The following is a 6,266-nucleotide window of genomic DNA, read 5'->3' on the forward strand; positions in this document are numbered from 1 at the left end:
AAACAAAGCATTAAATTTGTATTTGAAAATGTCATTAGCCAAAGAGAAAGATCTGATATTACAACTGCTCTTAAGTATGAAAACTGGCTATGTGGATTAAAAACTAGATCTCCTTGGAATTATTTGCACACTGTGGATTAGGAGCTGATGGAGGTGCATGTTAATGTGACATCAAAGTTGAATATTCAAGTGTGTTTGATTCCAATCCTGTGAAGGTGCTGATTTCAATATGAGGGTGTTCCACATTTTGTGCTCTATGAAACGGAAATCCAATACCATTGATGTACTAGAAATCACAGCTGACTTACCATTTTTCTTAAAAGGTTTCAAGAAGTAGCAGTAAAATTTGGGGCCCCGATTCTCCATTGGGATCTACCGCCATTAAATTCTGCATAGGTACACTTCATAGAGTAGACTTAAGAAATAGTTTTAGTTTTTGTTTTTTTGACGTATCCATGGAACTTCACACAAGGAGACTGATCAGTGTTAGCAGATGCTGGATACAAGATTGGGTAGTAATCACTGAAACAAATCATTGGTGAAGGTTTGGAAAGCGATAGACAGGAATTGAGTAAAAAAAATAGCCAATATTTCTTTCATGAACCTAGTGCATTGATACCCAGTTATATGGCATAGACATAAAAGTATCCCAGCAATGTAATTGTATCAACAGCTGTCTTATGTTACGAACTTTTACATATTGTGAATTTTTTCTACCTAGTGGTAGACTTTAAACACATTATGCCAATTTTTTTTTCCTGTTGTAATAACATAACTTCAGTGAAGTTACAGAAAGGGTGAATTTGCCCATTTACTGTAGACAGTAGTAAGACGTTCTTTGAATCTTGAATGTAAAAGGCTGAAAAACTTACTGTTCTTCAGCTTCTTGAATATTTTTTTTTTCTGTTAAACTTCTGATATTTTTGAAGATTATTGAAAATGTGATGATGTATGCTAAATTGTTCTTGACTTCAGAGAAGCACCCAACAGCAATTAAGTTAGTTGTAGACTATGGGTGGAACCACATAGTAACTGTACTCCAGGGACAAAAGTTCAATTCTTATTTTCTCATTGATTGATTGTAAACATTGCATATTTCTTGGAAGTGATGTACAGAATCTTTAAGGGGATCAGGCATAACTGCTGCTCATCAAATAGACATTTGCTGTATATCATGAAGTCAGCTACTTACTTTTATAAGGTACAGTGCTGTTGGCTCAGGTGGTTGAGGTCAAGTGTTCAGCCTGTGATTATCGACTTGGTTTGTTAAAAATATGCCTTAAATTTCATGTTTGTTGAAGGACAATATGATCATTTGTTAATTTAAAAGCACAAATGTACATGAACTGCAGAACTGGCTCTGTGTAGGGATAGTGAAATTTTGTACACCAAGGCTTATCCAATTTGTGATTGGGCATACATGTTGGGGGCTATTAGCAATGCACAAAGCTATGTATCTGCTTGTCAACTGAAGAATTTATAATTTTAAAGTAGATGATTTATATTGTTTAATGAATGGCACACTAATTGCTTAGGTTTAAACACATCTAACATTGCTATGCTACCTGGAGTCCAGGCTTGGATGAAACTGCTGCATCTAGTCATTTTTAAAGGTATTATTGTTATCGGATAGAATTAGTCATGTGTCTCCCCCATAAGTATTTTATAAATCTTAAGGGATCCTTAAATGCCCTTTTTAAAAAAAATTTGTTTGAGCCAAATTCATTCCTCTTCCATTTACATATTGCCCCAGTAAACGGGGTTGTGTGCGCCCATGTAATCCTTCATTTCATTTCCTTGCCCTTGTCTAAGCTGCTCCCCAGGCTCTCTCTCTACAAGACATGAAAGGCCTCAGACACTGGCGTTGGCTGCTCTGCTCCTTCCTCTTTAGCCCTGCTCATGGGTATCCTTAACAAAATACATGGATAGGCAATTACAGATATCTACATTTTAAGTAGATAAAGGTCTGCCAGCTGTCAAAACCTGAATTTAGGTCCTGTCTTTTTACAAGTCAGTGTGTATAACACCGGCTGCTGTTCTCTAGGGGCTGTGTGTTACCTCTCCTGCAGGCCACAGACAGGACCCTGGATTCAAATCTTGGCAGGTAACAGGAAATTATTAGATATAAAGTCTACTGCTGTATCCTGTTATTTATTTAGGACCTCAAACCATGTTTTGTGTTTACCTATTTACAGTGCATTTCAATTTGCCTTGTGTTAATGGGATATTAAGTTGTTTTTAAATGTGACATTGAAAAAGCTGTTTTCAGTTTCTTAGCAAGCTCAGGCCAACCTTGCTTTGGCCTTTTCTGCTTTTTTGTAGGCATTACCACTACAGCTGTGCGAATAGCTCTTGGGTACTGGTAACCTGTTAACTGTCTTCTGGCTGGTTTTGAGGTAGCAAAACTAAAAATGCTGCAGCATCCTCACCAAGCAAAAGCTATTGTGTATTTATTTAAGTTCTCAGTTATACCAACTCTTTGTGTATTGGGGCTGTGTACTTGTTTATAACCTCAGGAACATTACTTTTTCATAAGATATGTGACATCTTTCTCTGTAATAGCAGTTAGTTTCCTATAGTTTCTTTTGGTAAAATAAATTAAATTTAGTTTTTTCTTTTGTTGTTGGCAGAGTATAATAACTACCATCCCTGCTGTAGGTCTTACATTTTGTTCATGTAATCTCTCATACAGCATTAGCCAGCAGCTCAGAAAAAGTCCTCGTGAATTACTTTCGCAAGTCTGAGTGGCATCATTTTACCAGCATTATCTGTACTAGAGATGTGCAGCAGTTTCTGTGAATATATCCCTAGCCCTATACGCAGTCTGATAGTGAATTTGCTGTTCTATCTTCCCTCTCCAGAAACTTGTCAATTGCCTCTGATTAAATAAGTAATTGATAGCACTCTGGCAAGTTTAGAGAATGTAGTGGTCTTAGTGAGCTGATCATCTATAATAGGCTAAGGACTTTAATGCTGTACACTAGTAACCCACAACTGCACACAAAGTCTGGGTGGGGGGAGAGGTTGTCTGCTTGTCAGATTTATTTGAGCTCCCTCTCTTGAAAGGGACACCAGGGCTGGTGTGAGGGGATCTAAATGCTGAATCCGTAAGATGCTTTAAGCAGCCAGAGTCTAAATGGAGTTCAGGCCCTGTCCCTGGCTTGAGGTCTCCATGTATGTTCTCAGCATGCCAATCATCAGTCTAGCACAGGGGTGGGTAATCTTTTTGGCCTGAGGGCTGCATCAGGTTTTGGAAATTGTATGGAGGGCTGGTTAAGGGAGGCTGTGCCTCCCCAAACAGCCAGGTGTGGCCTGCCCCCTGCTTCTTGCCCTCAGGACCCCTGCCCCATCTACCCCACCCCTGGTGCCCCATCCAACCCCTCCTCTCATTCCTGGCTGCCCCATCCAACCATCCCTTCTTCCTGACTGCCCCCCAAACCCCTGCTGCCCCATCTAACCCCCCTCCTTCCTGACTGCCCCCCAGAACCCCTGCACCCATTCAACCCTATTTCCTGCCCTGACCCCTATCCACACCCCTGCCCCCTAACCACCACCCTGAACTTCCCTGCCCTCTATCCAACCCCACCTGCTCCCTGCCCCCTTACCGCGCTGCCTGGCGGTGCTACAGCCATGTCGCCGGGTCAGGCCAGGCTCTGCAGCTGCACTGCCCGGTCACTCAGAGCACTGCGCCAGTGGCGCAGCATGGGGAGGCTATGGGGGAGGGGTCAGGGGGCTAGCTTCCTGGGGCAGGAGGGTCCCGCAGGCTGAATGTGGCCTCTAGGCCCTAGTTAGTCCACTTCTGGTCTAGCACTACCCAGGAGAGCTGAGCCCCCCTCCCAGAACACCACCTGGGTGAGGGCTCTGGGTTTACAATTTCTCTTCAGGGGCACGATAGATGTAACAGCACAGCAATCTGCACAGGATTCTAACACACCCTTGCTCTTTACTTAAAAGCATGAGAAACAGGTACCAAAAATAAAATAAAGGGTTTATTTCCCTTCCTTAACATGCTTTAGGGCTCAGTAACCAAAATTCTTTTGCAGCAAGATGGGTCAGTCTCTTTCTCCAGGGCTGCATACTTAGAGCTCAGTTGATCCCATAGCTAAACCAGGGCCCCCCTAAAAATATGCTTCTCCTGCCCAAAACTTCATATCTCAAGAGTGCTTTTTACGCTCCAGCAGTCCCTTACAGCATCACTTGCTCTAACTGCTTTCCTAACACGTGTCCACTGAGGCATTCAAAAATACAGCATTTTGTAACAGCTTTAGAATGAACACTCCCTCCCCCCCCCACACACACACAGTGAGTCCCCCACTCCTCACACCCCTATAGCCAACAGGTATAAGATTTAAGATGAAAGGAGACCCGAGCTACCTCTGATTGAACTCTCACAGTGAAACCATGTTTACAAGCCTACCTTCCCTGAAACTTAGTTCTAGTTGTTTTAGCTGAGAGCAGCACCAAGTAGGGAGCTAGAATTTTAGCAAACCTTTCCAACAGCTTGCTGTGTACAGCAGAACGGATAGGACACTCTAGAATAGGTAAGTTTGCAGGTGTGCCTAAATTAGGCGTAGTCAACTTTTTTCCAAAATTTAATTTTTTTTTTCCAGTGAGTTGTAAGTTATTTCTTAAAATCCATGTTCTTGTGCATAAGTGATCTGTTTCCCCATCTGTGGATTAGTCAGTCCTACTTCATATTCAAAGTTAGCTGTTACTCCAGGAGGGTGCAGGGTCTTAGTATTACACCCCTTTATGCTATGGCTGAAGCTTGTGGCACACAGTCTTAGGGATTTTATTTCTCTCCCCGCTCAAAACATTAACACCTCATAGATTCCAAAGCCGAATGACTCCTGTCCATTTAAGAAGAACAGCTCAGTTCCTTAAGCTAAAACAAATTCAAATAGGGAAGCTTTGGCTTTTTGTTTGTTTGTTTTGTTTAAGTCTAAAACTAGTATTTAGTAGAATCAAAAAAGTGCTACAGCAGCTCCCTAGCTTAGAGCAGAGGGTACATGGCTAGAAGCTAGCGTAATCTGCTTTAAGAGTAAAAAATAACAAATGTAGGGGTCATTTCAAGTGTTACTTACATACCCACTTAAGGTCCACAGTGAAGGTCTCTCAGATCTTTGTTATTTAGAACATTCACTGAAGAGAGCTCCATATTACAAAAGAAAAACAAAACCACTACCAACCCAACACCTTGGAAGAGTGCTCGCGTGCCAGTATTCAAAGACAAGTATGATAACACCAGTATACAGGCTTGACATGAATCCAGGGCAAATTAGAAAAGCTGATTCAGAATTCATTTGGTAAAGAATTAAAAGGACAGGAATACAGTTGCCACCGTTTTATGGACAATAGATTTTGCCAAACAAACCTAGAAACGAGACGGTACGGAAACGAGCCACATGTTATTTGAGGGCTGGAGAAAATGTGTTACAGTGAGAGAATTAGAGTCCAATCTGTTTAGCTTATCAAAAAAAATGAGGAGACTATTAAATTTTAAGTAACTGCACAGGGAGAAAATAGCAGGTACTAAAGAGCTCTTAAATCTACCAGAAAAAGGCATAACAAGAACCAATGGCTGGAAGCCAAAGTCAGATTTAAATTAGACACAATTTTGTAAACAGTGTAAGGGTCATTAACCACTGGAAGACGACCAAAGGGAGGATTCTTTGTCTCTTGGAATCTTCAGCTCAGGACTGGATGCCTTTCTGGAAGATGTGCTTTAGCCATACACAAATTATTAGGCTCCCTACAGGGTAACTCTGTGAAGTTTACTGACTTGTGACATACAGGAGGTGAAAATAGATGATCTATTAATTGTCCTTTCTAGTCTAACTCTAAAGAGGGTGACAATTCACAGGAATTGGTTATGTCAAGACTTGATCCCAGCACTATGGTGATTCTACATTGCAATTCACATAGGGACAGCTTCAAGTTTACCTTTTCTAAACAACATACACGCAAGCAGACATGTACCAGGAACCAAATGGAAAAATAAGAAAAGCTGAGCTTGTGTGAAAACAGAAGTTTAAACAGACAACATTAGGAAATATTTTTCAGCGAGTAATGTTTAAATCACTAGACATAGCTTGGAACCATTCTTTTCTTGAAAGCTGAGCTGTGTAGGACTAATGACAAGAGGGGGTGGGCAGGAGGTGATGTTTATGGTTGGTTTGCAACATCTCACTTAAATTATTCTTTACAGCCAAAAATCTACCTTTTGACCTTAACAACAGTTCCTGGGTAGGCCTAAGCCATTTGCT

This window comes from Emys orbicularis, chromosome 1 (genome assembly GCF_028017835.1).
Source record: "Emys orbicularis isolate rEmyOrb1 chromosome 1, rEmyOrb1.hap1, whole genome shotgun sequence".
Classification (NCBI taxonomy): domain Eukaryota; kingdom Metazoa; phylum Chordata; order Testudines; family Emydidae; genus Emys; species Emys orbicularis.